At 53.2% G+C, this 27,767-nt stretch overlaps 1 long non-coding RNA gene across 1 annotated transcript in view; it reads right to left on the bottom strand.

Moving 5' to 3' along the window:
- Nucleotides 1-4,616: 4,616 nt before the first annotated feature.
- The window catches only part of LOC140910920 (uncharacterized), a 28,200-nt gene continuing 5,049 nt past the window's right edge, over nt 4,617-27,767 (bottom strand). The window contains exons 2-3 of the long non-coding RNA XR_012158796.2: nt 5,932-6,403; nt 4,617-5,300 (exon numbers count right to left, since the gene is read on the bottom strand). This is a non-coding gene — a long non-coding RNA (uncharacterized LOC140910920). The remainder of the gene's footprint in view (nt 5,301-5,931; nt 6,404-27,767) is intronic.

The raw sequence follows: 27,767 nt of genomic DNA, 5'->3' as shown, positions 1-27,767 counted from the left end.
TGCCGGGGATAGAATCCCGGTATTGATCAGCCGTCTCCCTGCTATTCCCAGAAGCATCCCATGGTTCACAGGGCAGTGCTGTGACATTAATCCCACCAAGATGTGGGCGTTTCCGGCCCTGTTCCCGTATTATACGGTACCCTAGCTTCCTGGGGGAGAGGGGAAGGTAAATAACCCCCAATCTCTCATCTCGTTCAGAAGGCTGATTTTAACCCTAGGCCTGCAGTTGCAGCCGGGAGGGGGCGACTGTGGGACCTGGCCTAGTGGACGTGTATGGCACTCTTCCCAGAGGCAGTCCAAGGACAGTTGATTGAACAGGACTTTGTAACCGCTGTGGTGGTGGTAAAGAAAAGAGGCTGTGCTGCCCCCCTGTGGGAAAGACATAGTTTGCAGCTCTGTTAATTACAACTGCCAATTGTGAGTAGGAAACTATCACCCTGCTGATTAGCTCAGGGTCTAACTAAACCAGGTCGGAGGCTGCACTGAGATGGAACTAGCTACCATGAAGCTTTGGCTGGGCTGAGAAGGGGACAAGCCCGGTGCAGGGACAGGTGATAAACAGGAGGGTTTCATTAAACTTTGACCACAATCCAGCCTCTCTAAATTGTTGACCCAATGCCCCTGCTGCAGGAGCCCTCCCAGAGCCCATCACACTCTGCTTCCATTGCACGTGGATGACCACAGCCAGGCCACCTGTGATCCCATAGCACAGCTCCATTGCTTCCGGGAACAGGGCGCAGGACACTGCGGCTCTGGCATTCCACCCCGTTTTGGACACATTTTAGCTTAACAGTATGTGCTGGAGGGTGTAAACCCCACACTGGATCTGAAGGGGTTAAGGAGCAAGTCCGGGTCCAGCCGGCCCTGCCCATCCCCACCTGCTGAGGATGCCACAGCTGAAGGTGTTGTTCAGAAGGGAGACAGACATCTCAGAAGGGACCTGCCAGGGCAGGGAGAGCAACAGACCCTGAGAGCTCCTGGATATGGGTGCTGCAGAAACCCTTCCTTAGGAGGAACTCCTGCCTGCCTGGTGTGCTCGGGCAGCTGAGGGTCCAGTTCCTCGCCTTTTCTTTGCTACTGCATCAAACTGTAAGACTTTGGTGGGGCAGGGAGTGGTAGGAAGCAGCCCCGGGAGGCAGCCATAAAGCACTCCCAGGGCCTGGACATTGTAGCTTCTCACATGGCCCTGGGCAGGACCCCAGTGGAGGCCCTGGGCTCCTCTACCAACCACCTTGTTACAGAGCATACAAGAACCTTCTCTTCCGGATGCCCCCTTGGGGAAACCCCGAGAGCATAAAGACTTTGCAAACTGCACAACTGGGACTGGCCACCTCCAGGGGTCACTGAACAGACTGAAGGTGCTTCCCCGCCATGCCTGCCCTTCGGCAGAGTGCTGATCCGCCGTATTCCTTGGGATATGGCTAACTGGGAACCTGAGCGGCAGGCTGGGTTGTCAGCCACCAAAAGGCGGACTGTCAGGGCACAAGATGGTGGCTAGTGAGAGATCCTGGAGGCCAGGTGACTAGAGACCTAGTACCCTAACCACTAGGTGACACCGCCAGTGAGTGCCACCCACCGCATGGTGCTACACGCCTCCCTCGTGAACGTAACATCATCCCAACATTAGCGGTACAAAGTCCACCAGCCCATCACAGTTCCTCTCCTTTCCCCTACATTCTGGTGCTGGTGTACAAAGGGGGCCGTTCCTCCCCTCCTTATCTAAGGGCTCATTAGGACACCCTGGCCTTTCCACAGCCCAGTCTCCCAGCTTGCCGGGTCTCCTTCACTCTATCCAGCAGTCTCTATATGGCCTGGCAACAGGGGCCTCCGGCAACCTGGACTCTCCTCCTCACCTTGTAGGAGGGAAAGAAACATCCTTTTGCTACAGCCCAGCAGTCTTACCCTCTACTCCGCAGGGCGGGCCTCTGGGTCCACTTCTTGGGTGGCTCCTTTCCAGGATACTGACAAGGAACCTCCCCGAGATAGTCCTCAGCCTCTCCGGCAGCTGCCCCATGCTGCCTGAGAACCATATTTCCCAGGTAGGCAGCTACTTAGTCACAGCTGGGGGAGTAATTACTCCATCCATTAACCCCTTCGTGACTGCTACAGTAGGGCAGTTAATGGATGAAGTGACTGGAACCTGCAGCGCTGGGTGTTTTGGGCGTGTGCAGGAGGTTTGGGGGAGGGAGGCCATGTCTGGGCAAACGGAGAATGAGTGAGATCTTATTTTAAAGGACACTTTGTACAACTGCCTCCCCGTGTGAAACAGCGCCACTGAGCGGAACGGCGCAGGCCAGCTTGCCGTTCCAACAGAGCACATGGGACGGTGGGATTGCTTGATCAAGCCATCCTCAGGCAGCACGGTGTTCAACAGGTGCCAGATGCTCCACGCAGCCTGGATGCTCCATAGCAGAGGAGCGGGGAGGGGTGATCAGCACGTGCAGTATATGGCATTTGCACAGTTAATTGGCGGCTCACCTTGCCCCTCACTCCCTGAGCAAAGCTGGAAACGGGCCAGTTTTACAGAATTAGACGAACACTATCAACGTCTTGAGGCCAACATAGGGAGTAAACTCCTAATGTCCCTCCCCGGAGCATGGTCGCTGCATCAACACAACTCTTTGGTGCTAACGCTCCGGCAGTGGTCCCCAAATTGTGGGGTGCGTCTCCCTAGGGGGGGTGCAGAGGAATGTTCAGTGGGGTTTGGTGAGGCCTTGCCAGCACCCGTGGGGAGTGAGTGTCACCCAGCCCCCCTCCGCCCCCAGCTCTGCTCCGGCCCCACCCCCAAATGCGGCTCTGCTCCGCGCTCCAGCCCCTGGCTGCAGCTCGGTTCCCAGCCCTGGTCCGGCCCCAGACCCACCCCAGCTGCAGCTGCAGCCCCAGCCTCAGCCCCCCTACCGCTGTCTGCACACCCTTCCCCCTCAGAGGTATGGTCCCAGCCCCAAGGGGGGGGGGTTGCAGACGGGTGAGGGGGGCACAACCGTGAAAAGTTTGGGGACCACTGCACTACGGCTAAGCAGGAGATGCCCGTTCCATTCTGAGTCACATTTTCACTTGCTCACAATGTTCTCAAACAGAATTCCTTTGGGGCTTCACTTCCCCGGGCTTGGTTTGGCCCACTGGAGATTTTTGTGAAGGAAATTTGGCACAAACTTGGTTGTGCTTCTTTTTCTGGGTTTATTCCAGCAGGATGAATGTGCGTTTTGGAAGGAAACTGTGCCAGCATTTTTCATATGGAGAATACTTAAAGTTGGCTTTATTGTACATTTTCTTCACTGACCTGTCAGCGAAAGGTCTTCCTTTAAGACCTCCTTAGGTAAGGGCACCTCAGCCAAGGCTGGCCATATCAAGACTATCTCAGGGGAGGGCCCTGTTGTAGTTATTTAGATGGATTAAATGAGCCAAAGCTGTTAATATAACCCAGGCACTGTCCAACCTTAAACAGTGGTAAATAAGGTCTGAGGTTTGGTACGCAGACTTCAGCCTGCTTCAGAGCAGGGCAAACACATTACTAAAAGTCCTTCTGCCCTTTTATTATACAGAAAAGAAAGAAAACCAGAGAAAGCATTTGAAATGGAAAGTACTGAGTCAGGCTTTGATTTTAACACCATCCCTTGCTCCATTTGCCTTTAGCTGGAGAGAGTTTTCAGAAGGAAAAAGCCCCTTGACTGACAGTCTCTTAGTACTTACCAAAGATGGTAATAACGATCCTTGAGTGGAAAGAGAAGTGAGTTGAGATGAATTGGAGCTGTTGTTAAAGTCAGATCCCGTTTCATCACAGGTGGTGGCTGGGTTTCAGTTGGAGCCGGCAGAGGTGGTGATTCATCTGGGTCCCTCTCTCTGGCCCAGTCTGGCCAAGACATCCCTCCAGATCAGGAGGACAAAGGCCCAGGGTCCCAGGAGACAGTGGGGGTGGCAGCCATGATGGTGACACTCACTCCAGCAGCCTCCATCTGTTCTTCCCTAATCTCTCCCCAAAGTCTCTTTCTTGAAGGACTCACAAAGGGAATGGTGGGTGGAATAGCCTGGCCCCTCATTATTTTGTCCACGCGTGAAGCCTAATATCTGACACATCAATGCTGGTCTATTCATTTCCAGGTCCATATCTTCTCTTTTTACCCAGCATGGTTTCAACACCACTGTCCTTGAGTTATCATAATGTGGTCTCTTTTTAATCTGGGCTAATCCAGTCTCTCTAGCCAGTTCTTGTGCACCTGCTTATAACACAACACTACTGGCCCTACTGTCCATCAACACTTGCCTTTATAGGTTATGGTGACATCTCGTGAACTTTCATAGACTTTTTACAACTGAGCTCACCATTAGGGTCAATTTGTCAGTCCAATTATCACAACAGTCCCCATGGAAACATGCCTCAATCCAAGCCCTCCCTGTTAAGGCCACTGCCCTCAAGGACATGTTTCTTCAGGGCTCGTGTGCTCCAGACACCTCAGAGAAAAGTGATCTGCTAAAGAGGCTGAAGTGCGCCTACAGCATCTTTGATTTCGGACAATGAAATCTGGTAAACCAGTGGTCCCCAAACTTTTCAGGGTCATGGCCCCCCTTACCCCTCTCAATACCCTTTTCCTCCCCCCACCCCCTGAGACACAGACAGGGGTAAGAGGGCTGAGACTGGGGCTGGGAATGGAGCTGCGGCCAGAGGCTGAGGGCTGGACTGGGGCCAGGGCCAGGGCCTGGTGCAGAGCTACAGCTGGGCTGTGGTCCGGGGCTGAGGCTATGGGGCCGGGATTGGGACCGGGAGCTGCTCCCTCCACACCCCCTGTGGGGGCTGTCCCAGACCCCGTCGTGCCCTCCGAACGTTTCTCCATGCCCCCCCCAGGGGGGTGCACCCCACAGTTTGGGGACCTCTGTGCTAGATTGTGGAATAGTCCCCCATCGCTTGGGACGCTTAAGGCTGGACAAAGGCCTGGATCCTGGATTGTATGGAAGGATCCTGGCCCGGCCCTGGGGAATATGGTCCAGACAGGCTCCAGCAAGGCACGCTCTGCTCTGCCACAGAGGAATATGCCAGGGGGTGAAGTTCTGTCATTCTCACCTGGCAGCAGCTTGCCAGCTGGCAAAGGGCTGGGGCGATGGAAACAAAGCCCCTTTCGGCTGCGGCCCAGAATCGATCCTGCCCATTAGCGAATTACAGACTCTGATTGAATTACCAGAGCTACCCTGGGATGCTCTCACCAACCAAGCTGATGGGTCTCTGGAAAGTGGATAGGTTTCATCCGTGGTCATAATTACTCCCAGCACCTGGTGGGGTTCTGGACAGTCACATGAGCTGACAGGCCCTGAAGCACAGAGAGACAAATACAACGTGTCAGTAACAACCAGCCAGGAGAAAGATCACCTCGTTCCTGTGCCAAACGGCCATAAAGTCGCCTGGGAGAAGGTCGGGGTCCCAGGTGAGGGCTTTGGGCAGTGAAATATTTTAATGCCAAAACCAGCACATTTCAGAGGAGGGATTCTATGGTCATTGTTATTCCATCAATTCTTAGCATGATCGTCACACAAATCTTTCCCCACATGGTGTGTCAGAAACGTAAAGGCACCTCCCCCAGCTCCGAAAAGCCTGTCTACGTTAGACAAGACACAGGACAGCCATTCGGGAGGGGGATACCAAGGAGGGCTTCGAAGGACAGGAGAGCAGCATTCGGGGCTGCAGGACAGCAGGCGAGATGCTGAGCGCGGGAGAAGGAGAGGAACAAAAGTCGGGAGCAGGAGGGAGGGGATGGGAAATAGCAGTGGACACGTAGGTGTGGGGTAGAAAGCATGTGTGGGTGTGGATCCGACGCAGGCAAAGAGAGGGAGCCCTGCAGCCAAGCACTCATGGCCAACCCTACGCCAACGAACCAGAAAGGGCGGGGGAGTAAGAAAATCAGATCGACTAGCCCCCTTGTTTCCAGGGATGTCAGCATTCACCTGCTGCGATAAAGAAGCAACACAGGGCCCTGGCTGGTGCCGGGGACGGGGGAGGTTCTCAGCCCAGTTCCGAGCAGGCAAACAGCCACATCACGTGCTAGTGTGTTTCCAGCCAATGCCTCTTATCCACCAGCAGCGACATCCTCCTGCACACGTGGGTGCCCTTTTCTCATTTGACTCTTCTTCCAAATGCCGTTTCTCCTCCCTCCAGCTAACATGACCAAAGGCCACCCCGGGAAGAAGTGTCTGGAGAGCCAGTCACAGCTAATTTGTCTGCAGGCCTCCTTGGGAACCTCCGACTTCAGAGACGGCCGCCAGCTGCTTCCTTCTGTAGCTTGCCGGACGGATGTCCCGGAGGGGCAACCGGAGACGTGGGGTTTATAGTCGAGCAAAGGGCAAAGCGGCTGCATGTACCATCAGCGTCCCTCGGTTACCATGGGACGCGTGGGCGTTCTCGCTGCGATGGCAGGACCTGGTGTGGAAAACAAGCGGTAGGAGGGATAAAGCGGGCAGGGAAAGAGACGCTGGTCAGGGTCGGGAGGCTCAACCCAGTTTTCTTCCACCCAGCTGCGGGATCTGTAGGAGTGATGTCTCCGTTCCCGCTCCCCACCCTAACAGGGAACAATGCTTTTTCTTCAACAAGAAATGGCGAATCAGGGCCCTACAGGATGTGCTTGCGGCCCAACACACACCCCCTCCCTGTGCTATATTGCCCCGCCCCAGAGCGCCCTCTTGTGGCTTTCTAGACTGGCTCCTGCCTGTCATGTACGGCTGGTACAGGGCAGGTTGCTGATCAGGCACTTGTACCAGATGTGGACTGGCTCCCGGGCTTCCTTCCCCGAGGGACACACCGGGGACGTTTTCTCTGTATGGTCATGTAATGTACTGCCAGGAGTGGCTGTTGTGTGCTGATAAGGCATGTTACACTGAGCAGCTGAACGTATAGTCCAGCTTAACCTTCTATTATACTGCCACTGGGACCTGGCCCTCTGGCTAGAGACGCCTAACATCCGACCCTTCCTGAGTGACAGTGTCCTCCTTCCAGTCTATCGCGATGTCCTGCACCAGTGTTCAAGCCAATGTAGGAAATCCCAGCCAGTTTGCTGCCCCGTTAGATCCTCCCTCCAGAATTTGGCTACCACCAGACCTGTTTCTCTGCTGCTGTGTTTAAGATCTCCTCCTCCTCTGCCGTGCTCTTCGTCCTTTCCTCAGGACCTCTCATTCCTGGGACACCAACTGCTCCCCTTGAATCTGGTTGCTGTCCTTTCCTCCGGTCCCTAACTCACAGAGACTGCTTCCCTTGAGTTATGGGCCCATTCCAGGCATTGATCCTATCCCCTGCAGCCTCCTTTCTCAGTACTTCTGGATAGGGTCTGTGACGCTAGCAGACCAGCTCATGCCAAGGTCCCCATGTCTCAGCTGAACACTGACAAATACATGGCTGAAATCAGTCTGGCTCAGCTGTACGTTAGAATTGTTAAAACGGGGATTAGGGTTATAAGAAGGTGTTTAGTGCTGAGACTTTACTGAATACTTGTGAGTTGCTCTCTGCATTAGGCTCATATAACATCTGTATTCCACATTGTAAGGTACTATTTGAGCGGTTGTATTGTGAGCCTCTGTGACAGTGTAAATCATCAGACAGGAGAGAGACAGTAACTGGTGAGAAGTGCTGGTCTCCAGCAGAAGGTGTTACGTCCTGCCCAACAGGGAAGGGGCATTGACACCAGACAAACCATTGTGGGACATTAAAGAGGACAAAAGACATTGGCTGTTCTGCCCTCCCTCCATGAAGATGAGTTGTGCAAGTGGATTCCTTCCGTCAGCTGAGTTCTCAGCTCAGAGTACATGGGGGGAAGGGAATAAAAACCCTTAACAAGAAGGAACTGGATCTCTATGATGCCTGGACTCTGGAGTGGCAAGGTTTCTAGGCATAAGCAAGAGAACCCCAATGTGTAGCCTGAGTTAGTCCTAAAAGACATACAAAGCTTGCTTATCATAGAAGCTTTGTATTATCTTTTTAAATTTAAGATTGAACTCATTAGTGTATCTATGTTTACTTGCTTTAACCTTGTAAATGACTCTTTCCTTTTTAATAAATCTGTATATAGGTTATCATAGGATTGGCTGCAAGCATTGTCGTGGGTATGAGATCTACAGTGCAACTGACCATTCCTTCGGGACCGGGAGTAACCTGGATGTTGCTGTGATTCTTGCTGTAACAGACCAGCTGTCACAAAGGCAGGCTCACCATGGGGACAAGAGAGATCAGCGAGGTTTTTAAGGTCAGGCTTGACAAAGCCCTGGCTGGGATGATTTAACTGGGAATTGGTCCTGCTTCGAGCAGGGGGTTGGACTAGATGACCTTCTGGGGTCCCTTCCAACCCTGATATTCTATGATTCTATGATTCTACCCAAGGGGATGTCTGTGACCCCACCGTTAGCTGTTATAGTGCTTGAAGCATTTACATTGGATAACTAGTTGGAATCTAAGTCCTGAACTGACAACCAGCTGGGTTTGTGCTCTGCTTCCTAACAGTCTGCCCCAAGGTTGGTTCTCATGCTCTTGTGCCCCTGCAGGACAGCATGACAGGGTCTGCTCTGACCTCATCTCCTAGGTAAGGACCCAACACTTCCTCACTCCTGGGCCTTCTTACCTTGACTGCCTCCACTTCCATCCATTTCCTAAATCCCCTCTTCCACCTGACCACCCCCTCCCCAGATGGTACAGACCAGGTGGATCAAGCACTCCAGATGGTCCACAAGCATCAGTTCCAAGCCGGGATTCCCTAATGAGCCCCAGCCAAGTCTAATTCCCCCATCCCTTCCTGTAGATGGATGGAGGCCCCTGAAAGGGGCCAAGTCACCCCATGACACTACCCAACAACAACAGATTGGTGCACACAATCCCGCACACGCAAGATAGCCTATAACAACAAACCGCTGTGTGCAGCCCACAGTCGCTGAGCTAACCAGCAATCCCCTGGCATCTATTTAAACCCTGCAAGCATGTTAATACATGCAGTAGCCACCCTTCCCCTTCCCCTTCCAAGTGTAAAATATACCCAAAGGCTGAGAATTGGGTGGTTATGAGAGCAGGAGACTTTGCTGTTATAGTAAAAGCTAAAATGTGTTTGTTTGGGTAAAGTAGGAGGTGCTCGTGTCAATAACAGCAAGCGCTGTGTGAACTAGAAACCTGAGAGACAAGCTGAACTGTCGCATGACTCAGCAGCTCTGGGTTCTGCACACCGCTTTGTTCTCGCGGGGTCACTCACCAGCGCTGAGATGTACGTTCTTTGTTATTGTAGGGTCACTCCAAGCACTGGGCTTTGCACACTGGTTTCATAGAATCATAGACTATCAGGGTTGGAAGGGACCTCAGGAGGTCATCTAGTCCAACCCCCTGCTCAAAGCAGGACCGATCCCCAATTAAATCATCCCACTGTTGACTCATATCCAGCTTCTTGTCTACTCTTATCGTAGGGTCACTCCTGCATGCTGGGTTCTGCACACTGCGTTGCTGTTGTTGTAGGGTTGCTTATGAGTCCTGTACTACAGAATTTAAAGATAGAAAAAAATCCTCACAACCCCCCAAACTACCTGGCTAATGCAACAGGCGTTTATAGTCACTGAGGCCAGTCCACAGGAGGAGACATGTCCTGCTGTCTGGAGTGGCTCACAACCTCAGGCCAGGCTTCCAGAAAAAGACAGATCCCCCAAGCTGATGGTGAGTTCTATAGTTAGATTTCACCAAGCCAGTGACAAATGTGAACACCTGGATCCCTCTACCAGTCTTACCCTGGAGTCACAGACAGTCCTCTAAGACTCTCCAGTCTATCTTGCCACCCCGACAAACCGGACATTGTGATAAAAGGCAGTGGTGCAAGTAGAAATCATTTCTTGCCGGTACTGCACTCATGGGAGGGACACAATGGGGGGCACATGACCTCCCTAGGTGACCCTCCCTGTGACTCCTCCCACCCTACCCCAACCAGGGGCCCCCACACTCTCCCCATCCCCTCCGACACCTCCCTTTGTATATACAAACATCAACATGCTTAACAACTCACTTTCCCCCCACATATGTAGTATTTCAGTCTGTTTATATGGAATATGGGGAGCTGGGTGAGGAGCCATTTCAGTATATGTCTGACTTCTTAAAAGACAAATTTTAAGAAGAACTGTATCCTAAACTGCTTTATGGTATTGTACCTAAACATTGCATTTCAATGGGGGATTCAACTTCCTTTATAGGAACAGACTCCTGAAACGCTTACCAGTCCACAAAAGTGGTCCATAGTCATGCAGATAGTCCCATTGTCTTCCATGGGATTGATCAAATGATGAAGGGTTTACAGTGTTAGGTTCCAAGTTTGTAAATTGTTCTGGATGAAACTGCCAATGCCTGGGCTCTCAGATCAGAAGGAGTGTCAGTCACGTAAAGGTGGGCAGATGTGTGATACGTCTTAGCTCCGTTGAGGGACATATTTTCAGCAAAGTTCTTGGCAGATTCCTGAGGCAGCCGGTTTAAGGCCCTCTGTGTCCGGCATTATCATCTTCACTTATAGTTCTCTCACCCACAAAGCTGGAAAAGGAGGCATTTGTTTTGCTGCTCCAGTTCCAGTTCACAAAATGCATGTTAGACTAGTTTGGCTGCAAAGAAGAATTCTGTGTACACTGAGGACAACACCTGATTCCCGTTGGGCTGCAGAACTGGGCTGACATCAGAATCCAAACATCCGCTGGTCAGTGCAGGCAGAGGCATTCCTCTGCTGATTTGGACTGGATGTGATGCAGTATGGGTGTCACGGATAATTCAGACCAATGGGGAGAAACAGAATCAAAACCACTATTTAAACACCTTCTGTCCGCCCCACCCCTCCCCTCTTGAGGACTCCTGACCAACTTAACAGCACAATACATATGCTAGAAAACTTAAACAAAGCCTTTGTCTAAGTTTGATAGCATATGTATTGTGCTCATAAAGCCATTTAAAGAATGAATGCCCTCCCTAGCTGTGTTCTGCTCCTTCAAGGAGCGGAGTGCAGCCCCCCCTAGCCTGCTCCGGAGCGGGGCCTAGCCCCAAGTCTTTCCCGTACCCGCTAAAAACTCTTGCGGTACTGCGTACTGGACGGTATCGCCCTACCAGAACTCCTGATAAAAGGTCACTTAAACAAAAATCCACACTGCGTCAGGTTGCTCCAAGACCCAAGAGACCAGTCACTTACCCCAGAGCAATCGGTACTCTAGATCTTACACCAAAGACAACGCTGACGGCCAATTCTATGGTAAACTAACTCAAGGTTTATTAGCTAAGAAAAGGAAATGAGGATTATTGAGGGGGTAAAACAGGTAAACTATATGCACAGGTGAGTCACAGTGTGTAATTCCAAATGGTGGCCGTGATAAAATAAACAGCCAGTTTCCAAAAAAGTCTTTTCAGGATACCCGGATTGGGTCTGGGGATTTCCACTTTGTATCTAGTGCACTTCCCTGTTAGAGTCCAGAGAGGCAGGATATTCTTATAGCTTCTTCTCACAGAAAAAAAGCGGACAGTGTCACTACCCACGTGGGCTTTCCCTTTGATGATGGTGAATGAGGAATGCACCTTGAGTCTCTGACCTCCGGTCATCACACACAATGGCCACTAGCTTTGAAATTAGCTCTTTTCTGTTAAAGCTCTTCATTTGCATTCAACAAGGCTTCTTTCTTGTCTGATGGGTTATTTAGTTACAGGGTCTACACAGTGTAAATGTTTGCTCCTATGTTATAATGGGATACAGATAAGTGAAAACAATGCAGGTAACATCCCACTCGTGTTCATGGCGTTTAAATCCCAAATACACTCATACACATTTAACAATCCCTTTGAACTACACTAACACACAAGTGAATTGGCCTGGGGCTCTGGCCGGAGCTGGCACCCAGTCTGCCAGTGTCACAGGTGAGGCCAGCCCCTCGGAGACATGATCACAAGCACTATGCCAGTCTATTGCCCACGTATTGAGAGGATCAGGCTCTGAATGGGGACGCAGGAGCTCGGAGCTCAGGTTCTGACTCTGCCACAGACTCTCCGTCTCCGTCTTAGGCCAGTCATTTCAGCCCTTGTTACACTGGAGATGATAATCCGTCCTTTCTCCCATCTCCTCTTGGTTTAGACTGTAAGATGGCTGGGGCAGAGACTGTTTCATAGAATGTGTCTGACCCTGGCTAGGGCCTCCAAGAGCTTCTGGAACACAAGCAGTGGATAAAATATCTCCCAGTGCAGTCCCCAGAGCCGCTAGCAGACCCTCCTCCCCCTCAGCTGTCTGCCTTGTTCAACAGGATGCTGCCAAGTTGGGCCCTGAGCCTAGTGTGTTTTAAAGAGCCAAGGAATCAATAATCATTTGTGTGCCAGACTCTCAATTAACATCAGCTCTTGCTGCGAGCTCCTGAGGGAAGCTGAATATTTAAAACCTCCCCCTGGTTTTAATCACATTTCAGAGGCAGGCAGATACTGTTGGGCTTGTGCTGTTTATTGGAACAGACCAATGCAGATCACTCCTGAGCGGGACAATCGTGGGCTTACGGAGAAGCAATAATAACACTCTGCCCATCACCTTCCAACCAACAGCCTCCATGTGCTTTATATTCATGAATGACTGAAGCCTCACAGTGTCCCTGAGAGGTATCTACAGATGGGCAAACTGAGGCAGGGCGAGTGGCTGTGACCTTGCCAAGATCATGGTGAGTTGGGAAGAGACCAGACCTCTTGACTCTTCAGCTGCTGCTCTAGCCACAGGGCCACAACTTGACGCATTTGATAGTCCTCTTCATCCCAGCCTGCAGCTCTCCCCCGTCCGTCAGAAAGGACCCCGGCCCTCAGACCCTCTCCTTGCTCTTTCAGCATCAGATCTAAGCTGTGTCCCGACACAGGCCTGGGCATAAAGAACTTGCCTCATTTCTGAGTGGACACGATTGGGAAGGTCGCTGGCTCGGCAGGCTAGAGACAGGATGCCTGCACTAGCTGAGACAAGGGGTACCATTTACAAGGGACAGGCTAAGCTTGGGATGCAAGGCGAGGTGAACAGCAGGTGGTGCATGGCCAGAGCGTGCTGTGCAGAGATTGCGTCCTCTGGGTTGACCAAGCCAACCCCGAAGCGTGTGATGCAATGTGTAGTGAGCAATGTGGGTGGCGATGGTAAATATGGCTAGAAGTTGTTATGCTGGGTAACTCTGGCTGGGTGGTACGCCCTGTACCCACCCCCTGCGCTGGAGTGGGTCAATCCAGGATGGGCCTTTATGCCAGGGACTGTTTCCTGGCCCACTCTAGGGCCAAAACTTCCACCACTTCACTCAAGAGGCTATTTCCCAGTCTAGTAGACCTCCTGGCTGGGAAGTGATTCCTGACATTCAGCCGATGTTCTCCCGTTCCGAATGTCACCCCCTGACTCCGAGCCACAGCCCCTTGGAGTGCCCTAGGGAATTGCTCTCCCCCTCAGGCCTTCCAAGGCATGTGGCACTGGCGGTGGCTACCGTGATCGGGGGTCACAGTGGCCAAAGGAGAGGCGGGAGGTCTGATCTTAGCTCAGACTTGGCGGTGCGTGACCTCGGGGAAGCCTCTCGAAAGGGGATAACGATACTTTTTGCTTATAAGGTGCTTTAGAAAAGGGATCTGGGACACACTAGAGTCCACAAACTATGGCCCTAGCCATAGAGAAACGGCAAGAGGCATGTTCGCCGGGTCTGACTTGCCGGGGAGGGAAGTGGGGGAGAGCCACTTGGATACCTAGAATTCAGCATCAATAGGTGCATCTCTCAGACACCTCCATGCTGACTGAGAAGAAGAGGGGTTAGACAGAGATTAGACAGCTCAGTGCTGAGCCAGGCACCTTCCTACCTCCTCCTTTGCCTCAACTGGCGTTTCGGGGACTCACAGGTATTTTGGTGAGTACCCGCCTTACCCAGGCAGTGCCTTCTTGTGGCCTGCCAGGGCACAACTCACCCAGCGGCATGTCTCTGCGAGGTGTGAGGTGGCAGTGGGCCAAGGTCCACTTCCCACCAACGTCCAAAGGGAATCAGGAACCAAAACAATCCCACCGCTCCAAGCAGGCTCCTCCAGCGAATGTTCGCTGGGACCCCGCCCTTCTGTTCAGGGCTTGTCTCCAACAAGCTTCTGAGATCCCCCAGGGTCCGGTCGGCCCCCCTGGTAGGAGCTCATCAGGCTGGCAGGCGAGTGCAGGCTCAGGGCTGCAACCAGGATTCTCTCCCACCAAAAGAAATGGAGCGCTGCTCTCCTTCTGGGTCAGCCCTGACCTGGGATAGGTCACCGTCTTTTAACACCCATCTCCGTGGAACATAATCGGGTCCCAAGGCTCTCCCTAGCCCTCTCGCTGCCAGTGTGGAGCCGGAACCAGAGCCCCCCAGGGCGCGGGGCCAGCGGGCAGCCGGGGGACCCTGGGCGCGGGAGCTGAGGGAGGGTGGCAGGGCCAGGAGGCAGCCGGGGGACCCGGGGCCTGGAGCGGAGTCTGAGCCCCGGGCGGCGGGTCCTGCAGCCGATAATCAGTGGCAGGGCCAGGAGCGGAGCTAGGGGACCCCAGGAGCAGAGCCCCGGGGCAGAGGGCAGCAGCCGTGGGGTGAGGGGCCGGGAGCGGAGCCGGAGCCCCCCAGGGCGCGGAGCCAGCGGGCAGCCGGGGGACCCTGGGCGAGGGAGCGTAGAGAGGGCGGCGGGGCCAGGCGGCAGCCGGGGGACCTGGGGCTGGGAGCGGAGCCTGAGCCCCGAGCGGCGGGTCCTGCAGCCGATACTCAGCGGCGGAGCCCCCCGACTGGCTGCCGGGGCCAAAAGCCTGAACCGCCCCTCGCCCCCACAAAAATGTTCCCCCTCCCCCGCTAGGGGGGGCCGCCGCACAGACTGGGGGGGCCTCTGCTGCAAAGCATGTTGTATGCTTCTGACAGCAGCCCCAGCCACCTTCCCCCAGTGACACCTGCGGGTGCTGCACCCCCAGTACCCCACCCCTGGGTCCCCCAGTGAAAAGCGGCAGCCATTTTCTCTTGAGTGCAAACCAGCCCCCAGGATCCAGCCCGGCTCCGACCGGCCACCAGGTCAACCCCAAGGAAAAGCCGCAGGGAAAAGGTCTGGAAAGTTTCTCATTGCAAACAGGCCACCAGGTCAACCCCAGGGAAAAAGCCTGGAAAAAGTTTCTCATTGCAAACCGGCCACCAGGTCAACCCCCGCCGAGGAAAAGAGCTGTCGGACCCCACCTCCCTGGCGGTGGGGAGCAGCAGTTTCGCTCAGGTCCGTTGCCCAGGGCGGACCAGGCCCGAGGGTAGAGCGAAGGAGGGAGTCCCCCTAACTGGCTCCAGCGAAATCTGGGGGCGCCCTCCGCTGGCAGCACAGTTGAGGCCCTTCACTTTACAACTGCTGGTCATGATACTCCGGCGGGTGGACCGACGGCTCCACCATGGCCATGAGTCACCCCTCTAAGGCCCTGACGGGCGCAGTAGTGAGGATTACACCGCAGGGACCGGAATGTCAGCACGTGGGCTCTGCACTCGAACACATGCGAACGCGCAGTGCGTTACCCTCGAGAGCCAACACGCAGGCCGCCGGGAGCCTACGTGCCATTGACTGAGTCTGACCCCACGAGACCGAGGCCCCGCACGACAGGCCCAGCAACCCCACGCTGCATCCATGGTGGAGAAACCCCAGAGGTGTTTCCCCGACCACCTGTCCCTGCGGGAGGTTCCAGGTGGCCCTGAGCTGGTCAGCTCGGTGAAGGAGTGAGGAAGGGGGGGGAAGGGGAGGTGGACGAGGAGCACTCTCGGGCCCAGAAGTAGCTCCATCCCCTTCCTCACACCAAGCTCAGCATGCCCGGGACGCCGAGCCTGTCCCTGCACTGACCAGCTCGACAGCATCATGACAAGAACCCGCAGGAACCCGCACAAATGAGCCAGGGGAAAAAGGGCAGCCGCCGCTGGCCCCGGGAGAAGCGGCTTGTGAGCCCCGCCCTGTGGATGCTGTAGCTGGGTAAGAGAGGCAGGATCGAGCCCTTCGGGAGAACCACCTTCCCCGTTCACCGCAGCCCGGGTACTCTGCCCCCCGACCCCCAGTGGCCACCAGTCTGTATGGGGGCACAGGCTGGGAGGGGGGTGGCGCGGGAAGGTTCGGAAGGAGCGGGGTGCTGTCAGTATGGGGGCACAGGCTAGCAGGGGGGTGGCGGGGGAAGGTTTGGGAGGAGCGGGGCGCTGTCTGTATGGGGGCACAGGCTGGCAGTTAGGGAGGGGGTGGGGGAAGGTTCGGGAGGAGCGGGGTGCTGTCTGTATGGGGGCACAGGCTGGCAGGGGGGTGGCGGGGGAAGGTTTGGGAGGAGCGGGGCGCTGTCAGTATGGGGGCACAGGCTGGCAGTTAGGGAGGGGGTGGGGGAAGGTTCGGGAGGAGCGGGGCGCTGTCTATATGGGGGAACAGGCTGGCAGTTAGGGAGGTGGCGGGGGAAGGTTCCGGAGGAGCGGGGTGCTGTTTGTATGGGGCACAGGCTGGAAGTTAGTGGTTTGGGGGGAAGGTTCTGGAAGAGTGGGGCGCTCTCTGTATGGGGGCACATGCCGGCAGTTAGGCAGGTACCAGGGGAAGGTTCTGGAGGAATAGGGCATTATTTTTCAAGTGGCACAGGCTGGCAGTTAAGGAGGGGGTGGGGGAAGGTTCTGGAGGAGCCATTGAGGCGTAAGCGTTGCAGTAAGAGGCCGTGAGTGTGTGTTGTTATTGTGTGTGCTGGTTGTATTGATTTGTGAATAGGGGGTTATGGGTGGGTTGCGCTGGCAACTTTGTGTTGGGTTGTACAGGTGGTGAATCAACCTTTGAAGAACTGTGGCAGCTGTACTAAGTAATCCCCACTCTGAGCAGTCCCCTTCATCGCACTGACTCCTTAGAACCGCTGAAACTGGTGCGTGCAGATTCGGTGTAATGTCAGTGTGGTGGTTGGTTGAGATACCTCTGTTAGCAGAATGGTTGAGGACTCTTGGCATGGCATAGATACAGGTCTTTACTTTTTTATTATACGGAGATTCTGTTATCAATTCAGGGAAGTCCTAGACTCTGTTATACTGGATGTCAGACACTATGATCACATTAGTTCCTTCTGGCCTTGGACTCTATAACATATTTATACTGGGACTGTCAGTTTCTTGGGACAAGAAACCTCTTCTTGTTCTGTGTTTGTGCAGCACCTAGAACAAGGGGCCCTGATCCATGATCGGGATTCCTAAGCACTACCACAGTATAAATCACAGCTTGTATTTACAAGGATAAATGTCTCCATTTCTAAAGCGTCTCCCTCCAGTATACTTCGGTACCCCCTGGAGTTTAAAATAAAGTAGCAAGAACACCACTCCATTCCAGGCACTGGTAACTTTCCTGTTACCCCAAGAATGGCTAGAGTCAATACCAACTGCTATAGAGGTCTTGAAAACATGCCTCACTGTGATAGACTATTATCCAAGAGAAGGTCAACAGGTGACTTGATCACAGTCTCCAAGAACTTACATGTAGAAGAGATTTCTGACAGCAGATGGCTCTATATTCTAGCTGCAAAAGGCAGAATGAGATCCAATGGCTGGAAGGTGAAGCTAGACGCATTCAGACTAGAAATAAGGTACTCATTGTGAACAGTGAAGGTAATCAATCATCACAACACCTTACCTAGGGAAGTGATGGATTCTTCACCACTTGGAGTCTTTAAATCAAAACTAGATGTCTCTTTAAAAGATATGCTCTAGCTCAAACAGAAGCTATGGGCTTGAAGCCAAAATTGTTGGGCAAGATTCTCCAGCCTGTGCTGTGCAGAAGGTCAAACTAGATGATCGTATCGGGTCCTTCTGGCCTTAAATTGAAAAGGATCCCAAAGAGTGTTCAACTCTCCAATGACTAGCTCAGTCGGCTTTCTAATGAAACAAGCAACTCAGTGGTCCAATTTTAGAGCCTAACCAGTCCCTCTTGCGTTAGGCCTCCTGGCAGACATTGCTGCAATGCACAAGACTCCCCAGAAGGCACACGTGGTTGGTATCGGCAAGCCCATCAATTTGGATATTATCCTGATTAGTTTAGCAAATTCTGCTCTCTTTTCAGAACATGTGCTAGTGCTCCTCGCTGATTTATTTTGACCAATTTCTCTCAGCTATGCAGAAGCAATTTACCACAGGAGCTTAGCACCGAGGAGGAAACAGCCAGAACGAACCACTGGCTTGGCAGCTCCCCCAGCGGCATTTTTCCCCTCGTTTAATTGAATTTGTTTTGGAGGGAGCAGCATCTCTGGAAAACCTAAATCCTGGGATTATCCTCAGGTCACGTATGGCACACACAGGAGCAATGGAATATTTACAGCCCTTACAATAGCTCTGACCTTTTCCAAGGCTCCTTTCTCCAACACTTTTCAATATGAAGAGTGACTATTTCTGTACCCCTGGGTATTTTATACTGGGCAAGCTTTATGAAAAGCAGCAGTGGTTGTTTAATAGCTGCCACCTTCTTCAGAATAGGCCACAAGCTGTTAACAATTCCCTTTGGCGAAGGCTTATCATCACACCCTACTCAACAACTAAAACCATATTAAAGATTTCCCTGTGAGCAATTGCTGGAGTTGGGACGATATGAGGGGAGGTGAATTGAGATATGGTGATAAAGCCTGGGAACTCCAGTTTCAGACCCCACAGCCCCAAGATTTCACGACGACGTGGGCCACGGAAAAACCTAGACAGAGAGTCAAATCATATTGGAAAATAAAATTCAACAAAAGTTTGTGCCAGACATTCAATGCTCTTCCAACAGACCTTTCTGCTACTGGTGCCTACCTGCAATAGGTCCAGGTCACAGGACCTAGGACACATCGTTAAGGGAAAACACATTGGACTCTTTGCCTTTCCTGATTATGATATAAATCAGATGCTTCAATGGGAAAGGTTAGGGTTTTTCAAATGCGTGCATAACGTTGGATTCCCTCCCTTTGATGGGGAGATTAAGAGCCGGTTAGGCCCCAGTTTCAGGCTCTGTTTAAAAATAGAATGTGAATTGATCTCTTTCCATTATTATTTGTATTTCAGTAGCATCTCCAAGCCTAACTGAGGTCCCAGCCCGATTGTGCTCGGTGCTGTACAAACACAGAGAGAGTTCCTGATCCAAAGAGCTTACGGTCTGAAGAGACAAGACAGAGGAAGGGTGAAAGAGATGCACAGAGTGTCTTGCCCAAGGTCCCACAGCAAGTCAATGGAAGATCTGGGGATAGAACGCCAATTTTTTGCTTGGCTGTAGCATCAGTAATGAAACAGCCTGCAAGTACCAGGGAACCAGAAACTGACCTTGCAGTGACGTGCTGTTGATATTCAACCTGGGCTGTGTGAGCTATGCAGAAGGACAATAAGGGACTGGAAAAATCTATTCATTTTCTTTACTCACTTAAACAAAAACCTCTTTTTTGTGACCACTGTCAAGGGAAGAGCCAGCACCTCTGGGACAAGGTGATTCCATTAACGCAACTTCCTCTGGCAACATTTCGACTTTTTATTGATAGCATAACAGCGTGTAAGATTTGGTGTCACCTGAAACAGGATGGAATTAAGGGGCTGGAAACTAAGTGTATCCTCCCCTGGCAGAATTTTGTGAAAAATATAGATTACTTTTTCATTCCAGCTGTAAATTAACCTGTGGAACTCCTTGGTACAGGATGTTGTTGAGACTTTAGGAAGAGTCAAAGCGGGATTGGATGTTCATATGGATAATAAGAATATCCAAGATTATAATACATAATGCTTAAAAAAAAGAGTATTGAAAGGGAGATAAACCGTTTTCAGGGCTTTAAACCCATCTTCTATTATTAGAGATCAAGACAAGACCTTCATGGTGGCAGATTCACCCAGCGGGGGAGGTTTAGGTTAGATATTAGGAAAAACTTTTTCACTAGAAGGGTGCTGAAGCACTGGAATGGGTTACCTAGGGAAGTGGTGGAATCTCCTTCTTTAGAGGTTTTTAAGGTCAGGCTTGACAAAACCCTGGCTGGGATGATTTAGTTGGGGATTAGGTCCTGCTTTGAGCAGGGGGTTGGACTAGATGACCTCCTGAGGTCCCTTCCAACCCTGATATTCTATGATTCTCCCATATCTGCCTAGGGGGAAGGTTTGGGAGGAGCGGGGCGCTGTCTGTACGGGGGCACACGATGGCAGTTCGGGAGGTACTGGTGGAAGGTTCTGGAACAGTGGGGCGCTGTCTGTATGGGGGCACAGGCTGGCAGTTAGGGAGGGGGCGGGGGAAGGTTTGGGAGGAGCGGGGTGCTGTCTGTTGGCTCCTTTCATCTGGTGCAGCCAGGTCAGGGGAGAGTGGTCGGTGTACACGGTGAAGTGTCGCCCGAAGAGATAGGGCTCTAGTTTCTTGAGGGCCCACACTATGGCCAGGCACTCCTTCTCGATGGCCACGTAGTGTTGCTCCCGGGGTAGCAACTTCTTGCTCAGGTACACGATGGGGTGTCTCTCTCCCTTTTCATCCTCCTGCATTAACACCGCCCGTAGTCCCATGTCTGAGGCATCGGTGAACACCATAAAGGGCTTGTCAAAGTCTGGGTTTGCCAGAACTGGGCCACGGACCAGAGCCACCTCCAGCATCTGGCCTCCTGGCACTGCTTGGTCCAGACCATCTTGTCTGGCTTCCCTTTCTTGAATAGCTCAGTGATGGGGGTTGCTATGGTGCTAAAGCGGGGCACAAACCTTTGATAGTATCCTGCCAACCCAATAAAGGCTTGGACCTGCTTTTTGGTGTGGGGAGCGGGCCAGTCTCTGATCACCTCCACCTTAGCTGGTTCCGGCTTTAGGCGGCCGCTCCCCATCCGATGGCCCAGGTAAGATATTTCAGCCATCCCCACCTTGCACTTCTCAGCTTTTATGGTCAGCCCCGCCTCCTGGAGTCGGTCCAGCACTTGTCTAACCTGGGACACGTGGTCCTCCCAGGTCTGGCTAAAGACACAGATGTCATCAATATACGCCACGGCAAACTCTCCATCCCCTTCAGTAGCTGATCCACCAGGCACTGGAAGGTGGCCGGCGCTCCCTTGAGGCTGAAAGGTAGGGTCAGGAAATCAGAGCCCCAGAGGGGTGATAAAGGCCGATTTCAGCCAGGCATCTGCATCCAGTGGCACTTACCAGTAGCCCTTTTTAAGATCCATGGTGGTAAGGTATTGAGCTCTTCCCAGCTTGTCTAGGAGCTCATCAGGCCTGGGCATGGGGTAGGCATCCGATACAATGATGGCATTGAGCTTCCGATAGTCCACACAGAACCGGACTGACCCGTCCTTTTTGGGGACCAGCACCACCGGCGAGGCCCAAAGGCTGGATCACCCCCAAAGCTAGCATATCCCGGACCTCTCTTTCCAGGTCCTGAGCAGTTTTCCCTGTGACTCGGAAGCGGGAGCATCTTAGAATCATAGAATCATAGAATATCAGGGTTGGAAGGGACCCCAGAAGGTCATCTAGTCCAACCCCCTGCTCAAAGCAGGACCAATTCCCAGTTAAATCATCCCAGCCAGGGCTTTGTCAAGCCTGACCTTAAAAACCTCTAAGGAAGGAGATTCTACCACCTCCCTAGGTAACGCATTCCAGTGTTTCACCACCCTCTTAGTGAAAAAGTTTTTCCTAATATCCAATCTAAACCTCCCCCACTGCAACTTGAGACCATTACTCCTCGTTCTGTCATCTGCTACCATTGAGAACAGTCTAGAGCCATCCTCTTTGGAACCCCCTTTCAGGTAGTTGAAAGCAGCTATCAAATCCCCCCTCATTCTTCTCTTCTGCAGGCTAAACAATCCCAGCTCCCTCAGCCTCTCCTCATAACTCATGTGTTCCAGTCCCCTAATCATTTTTGTTGCCCTATCTTATCGGTGGGTGCGACCCTGTCTGCACCAGTGGAGAGTCAGATTAGTGCGTCCAGGCTAGTTGGAAAACAGCTGTCGGTACGGATGCAGCACCCCCCTGACCTCAGCTTGCTGGGCAGGGGTTAGCTGATCCGAGAGGGGAATTGTTTCCGGGGGGAACCAGCTCTGGGAATAGATCTACTAAAGGGTCATCTCCCTGCTCCTCCCAATGTCCACACACGGCCAACACCACATTCCCCCTGGCATAATATGGCTTCATCATATTCACACGGTACACCCGGTGGTGGTGCGCCCGGTTAGACAGCTCCACCACATAGTTTACCTCATTGAGCTGCTTGACAACCTTGAAAGGGCCTTCCCAGGTGGCCTGTAGTTTGTTCTTTCTCACGGGAATGAGAACCATCACTGGATCCCTGGTGGCGTAGGCACGGGCCCACGCCGTGTGGTCATACCAGACCTTCTGCTTCTTCTGGGCTCTGGCCAGATTCTCCCTGGCCAGGCCCATGAGTTCAGGAAGTCTCTTTCGGAAGATCAGGACATACTCCACCACTGATTCTCCATTGGGAGTGGCCTTCCCCTCCCATTTGTCTCTCATCAGGTCCAGGGGGCCCCTTACCCTCCTTCCATATAACCGTTCGAAAGGCAAAAATCTGGTAGACTCCTGGGGTACCTCCCTGTACACGAACAGCAGGTGAGGTAAGTACTTGTCCCAATCCTGTGGGTGCTGGTTCATAAAGGTTTTCAGCATCATCTTTAGCGTCCCATTGAACCTCTCCACCAGCCCATTGGACTGGGGGTGATAAGCTGAGGCCCAGTTGTGCCGGACCCCACATTTCTCCCATAAGCACCAGAGCAGGGCCGACATGAAGTTGGAGCCTTGGTCTGTCAAGACTTCCTTGGGGAACCCCACTCGGCTGAAAATGGTCAGGAGCGCATCGGCCACGGTGTCTGCTTCAATGGAAGCTAAGGGCACTGCCTCGGGGTAGCGGGTGGCAAAATCTACCACCACCAGAATGTATTTCTTCCCCGACCGGGTCGTCCTGCTGAGAGGCCCCACAATGTCCATGGCCACCTTCTGGAAAGGCTCCTCTATGATGGGCAAAGGTCTGAAAGCCGCTTTCCCCTTGTCCCGGGCCTTCCCCACCCTCTGACAGGGGTCACAGGATCGGCAATACTGCCGGACCGTGGTAAAGACCCCGGGCCAGTAAAAGTTCTGTAGCAACCTCTGCCGGGTGCGCCGGATTCCCTGGTGCCCTGCGAGGGGGATGTCATGGGCCAGGGACAGGAGCTTGCGGCGATACTTCTGGGGGACCACCAGCTGCCTCCTGATCCCACAGGACTCTACTTCCCTTGTGGGAGCCCATTCTCGGTACAGGAACCCCTTCTCCCACAGGAACCTCTCCTGGCAGCCTCTCCTCATGGTCCGTACCATACTGAGGTCGGCCAGGTCCCTGAGCTTCCACAAGGAGGGATCTTTCCTCAACTCGGCCTGGAACTCAGCGGCTGGGGAAGGGATGGGGCCCGGTTCCCTCTCATTGGCCGGGTCTGAGGCCACAGCCTCTCTGAGCTGTGCCCCTCGGCGCTCCCTCCCCACCAGGGTAGGGTCCTGCGCCTCCGGTGTGGTACCCTCCCCAAGGTCGGGGCACAGTGCCCCTCGCCGGCTCTGGCTACGGGTCGCAACCAGGGCGGTCTGGAGGTTGCTTGGCCAGTCCTCTAGGTCTCCCCCATCAAAACCTCAGTGGGCAAATGGTGGTGTACCCCCACGTCCTTGGGGCCCTCCTTAACCCCCCATTTCAGGTGTACCGTTGCCACAGGCACCTTGAATGGGGTCTCAGCCACCCCAGTCAGGGTCAGGTAGGTGTTCGGCACCACCCGATCTGGGGCCACCACCTCGGGCCGGGCCAGCGTCACCTCCGCGCCCGTATCCCAGTATCCATTGACCTTCCTCCTATCCACCTCAAGGGGAACAAGGCACTTTCTCCAGAGGGACAGCCCCGCGCCCACCCTGTAAACCAAGAACCCTGAGTCCAGAGCATCCAGCCCTCCGGAGGAGCTGGCCTGGGGTACTCTTCCCTCCTGAGCAGGTGGTAAGCTGGCAGCCCCCCTTGCCTGGGCCGTCTGCCCCTAGTCCAGCTGAGTCCCTACCCAGTTAACCCTGGATCGGTTGGGTCTGCTCAGTCTGTCCCTGAGCCTGTGGCACTGGGTCCGTACATGGCCTCTCTGGCCACAGTGATAGCAGCTCAGGTCACGTTGGTCCCCTCGAGCGGGTCGAATGGTCCTGACGCCAGGCGTTCCCCTTGGGACAGGGTTCTCCATATTTCCCCGCTGGGAGGTCCCATGGTGACTCTCTCTCTCTCTGCATCGGGGGGGCCTGTTCTTTTGGGACTCCTCCCTGCTACCCCGATCGACTGTTCACAAACTCGTCGACCAGCTGCCCTGCGTGCTGGGGATTCTCTAGCTTTTTGTCCACCAACCATAGCCTCAGGTCAGAAGGGCACTGTTCATACAGTTGCTCCAGTACAATTAGGTCAAGCAGGTCCTCTTTAGCTTGGGCCCCAGCTGTCCACTTGCGGGCATATCCCTGCATCCGGTTGACCAGTTGTAGGTATGTGGCCTCAGGCGTTTTACGCTGACTCCGGAACCTTTTCCGATAGATCTCAGGGGTCAGCTCAAACTGACGGAGCAGGGCCTTTTTGAACAGTTCGTAGTCCCCTGCATCTGCCCCTGTCATTTGGCTGTACACGGCTTTGGGGTCCAGTAAGGGGGTGAGAAACTGGAGCCTGTCGGCAGGGACAACGCTGTGCATCTCGCAGGCATTCTCAAAGGCCGCCAGGAAGCTATCTATGTCCTCCCCCTCCTTATGATGGGCCAGGGAGCACTTATCAAAGCTCCTTGCAGTCTTGGGTCCCCCCTTACTCACTGCAGCCAGGGCCCCACTGCTCCTCAGCCTGGCCAGATCCAGCTCATGCTGTCTCTTTCTCCTTCTCCTCCCGCTCATGCTGACATTGCCTCTCCTCCTGCTCATGCTGATGCTGCTTTTCATGATCCTCCAGCTCCCTCATTTTCATCTCCCTCTCCCATTCCAGCCGCCTCCGCACCAGGGATGGGGAGCTCCGCCAGGAGAATCCCCTGCTGGCTCCTGGGGTCAGGATGCCCTCGGTATTTGCTGGGCTTTCCCCAACCCCTCCCCAGGCATAGGTAGGAAGGGTCGCGGGGATGTCCTCGGCAGCAGTCTGAACCCTCCTAACCCGGTCAGGCCCCAGGGCCCACGCTGCGTCTACCAGGCGGCTTCCCTCAGGGACAGGGACCTGGTCATCCAAGCGATCCTTCTCCTCCAACTGGGCAATCAGCTGTTCCTTGGTGGACCTCCCAATGTGCAGCCCCCTCTGCCTGCACAGCTCCACCAGGTTGCTCTTAAAGCGTTTAGCGTACATCTCCCTGCTGGCCCCTCGCAGGCCGGGCAGCTTTCCACGGGTTCCAGGAAGAACCCCAAGGGTGCCAGTACTTCTTGAGGTCACCCCCTCTTTGCCAGGGTTGAGCTGCAGACTTCTCCACCCCTGGGACCGCTCGCTGCAATCCCCCGGGGGACCCTGTTACTGCAAAAGTCCTTCTCTCTGGTCACACACTCCCAGGGGTTAACCGCCCCCTGAAACTGTCTCTCTCTGAATCTTCAGCACACCTGGTCCCCATCAATCCCCCTTCGTTTTACTGTTTCCCAGTCACTTACTGCAGGAAGCGCCGTTCACGGGGTGCAGTACATCCCACCTCTGCCACCAGTTGTCACGGAGTGTGGGGGAGTCCGTGGCCTGCACCCCTCTTCCTGGGATTCACTGTGACTCTCAGCCAGCCAGTAAAACGGAAGGTTTAGTGGACAATAGGAACACATCTAAAACAGAGCTTGTGGGTACCACCAGGACCCCTCAGTCAAGTCCTTCTGGGGGGCAGCGAGCTTAGACCCCAGCCCTGGGGTTCCCTGCATTCCACCACCCAGCACCAAACTGAAACCAACCCCCCCCCCCCCAGCAGGCTCTCTCCTGCAGCCTTTGTCCAGTTTCCCAGGCAGAGGTGTTACCTCCCCCTCCTGGCTCAGGTTACAGGCTCTCAAGTCTCCCATCCCTAGTGAAACCCCCCTGCCACATTCCCAGGTCAACACTCCCCCCCCTCCCTGCTGCGTCACAGCAATCTCGTTAGATATGCGTTAGATTCTGTTTTGTTTAAATGGCTGATAAAATAAGCTGTGCTGGATGGAATGCAGTTTCCTGTTTTTGTGTGTTTTTGTAAATTAAGTTTTTGCCTAGAGGGATTCTCTATGTTTTGAATCTGATTACCCTGTAAGGTATTTACCATCCTGATTTTACAGAGGTGACTCTTACTTTTTCTTTAATTAAAATTCTTCTTTTAAGAACCTGATTGTTTTTTCATTGTTCTTAAGATCCAAGGGTTTGGATCTGTGTTCATCTATGCAAATTGATGAGGATTTTTATCCAGCCTTCCACAGGAAAGGGGGTGTAGGGCTTGGAGGGATTTTGAGGGGAAGACATTTGCAAGTGGGCTCTTTCCCTGTTATATATTTGTCAGACACTTGGTGGTGGCAGCAATAAAGTCGAGGGACAAAAGGTAAAAAAGTTTGTACCTTGGGGAAGTTTTAACCTAAGCTGGAAAAATAAGCTTAGGGGGTTTTTCATGTACCCTAGAGTTCAGAGTGGAGAAGGAACTTATGCTCAAATAAATTTGTTAGTCTCAAAGGTGCCACAAGTACTCCTTTTTGCGAATACAGAATAACACGGCTGATACTCTGAACCCTTGGTTCTGCAGGTTTTTTATTGCAATGTAGATGTACCCTGGAAGTCCAGGTTTCCCTTTCTGCCTCAGAGACTCAGCTTGACCTGCTTCTAGCACTCTGACCAGGTGACCCCCGCCACCTAGCCCAGTGGCCCAGCTAGCTGGCTTATCCATGATCCTGTCTAAGACCTGGGACTTGCCTCCAGTGTTAACATTTACAGGGGAAGGAGACTGTTGCATCTCATACAGGGAGCAGAGGTTTAGCTGAGCGCAATAATGAGCAGCCAAGTATGGTGATGACAAAAACTAAATGACTCCTCCCCCTTCTAGATAACCTCACAGTAGATCCAGTGTCAGCTTTTTCCAGACTGGAGAGAAGGTGACCACTTCAGCCAACACAGTCATCATTATTCATAAACAACAAGATCTAAACTCTGTCCATTCAAATGTGTTTCACTGTGTCTGTGTGTTCTGAACTACAAGGGCCCAACCTTGCCCCACATCACTGGCATTACATCCCTGGGCAATCACGTGTGTTTAGAAACATGCTAGCCAATAAGAGCAATATTCTACCTTTCTATATCCCCCCTTACCTCAAGGCATTTCACAAACACACACCCCTGTAGGACAATCATCTCTGCCTAAACAGCTTGCAGAGTTCACGGACATGTCAGTACATGGCCCGAAAAAAAACTGCAAGACACCTGCAAAGCAAAGGCCAATATTAGACATGATGGAAGGAACTGGCACGGACCTCTAGGGGACCTGGAAGCCCAGTGCCCCCCTACTCCTGGGAAAGGAGAGGGTGCGGAGATTCCTACCAGGGCTTTCTCAAAGGACAGTGCACAACTGCTTCCACCTTTCCTATCGGCCTCTGGCAAGTAACAACCTCAGCCCTGGGCTCCTGTTTTGTTGATGGAAGAGAAAAAGACTCTTCCCCGCCCCCCCCCCGCAAAAAGACTCCCTGGTACTTTTGGAATGTGGGAGGAGTAGGAAATAGACACGGGGTAAAAGAGGTTTGATAGTCTACCCTGTACCCTATCCCTCCTCTGCCTCTGTTTTCAGCTCCTCCACCCCGCGCAAACAGCTGAAGTGCTCCTTACTGCTGATCACAGCTTTAGCCCAAGCAGCCGCTAAGTGCAACTGACAGGATTCTTGACTGTTCCCTGGGGC

This window comes from Lepidochelys kempii, chromosome 4 (genome assembly GCF_965140285.1).
Source record: "Lepidochelys kempii isolate rLepKem1 chromosome 4, rLepKem1.hap1, whole genome shotgun sequence".
In the NCBI taxonomy this organism is placed as follows: Eukaryota; Metazoa; Chordata; order Testudines; family Cheloniidae; genus Lepidochelys; species Lepidochelys kempii.
The sequence above is the reverse complement of the archived record's forward strand: the minus strand, read 5'-3'. Positions and strand labels throughout refer to the sequence as shown.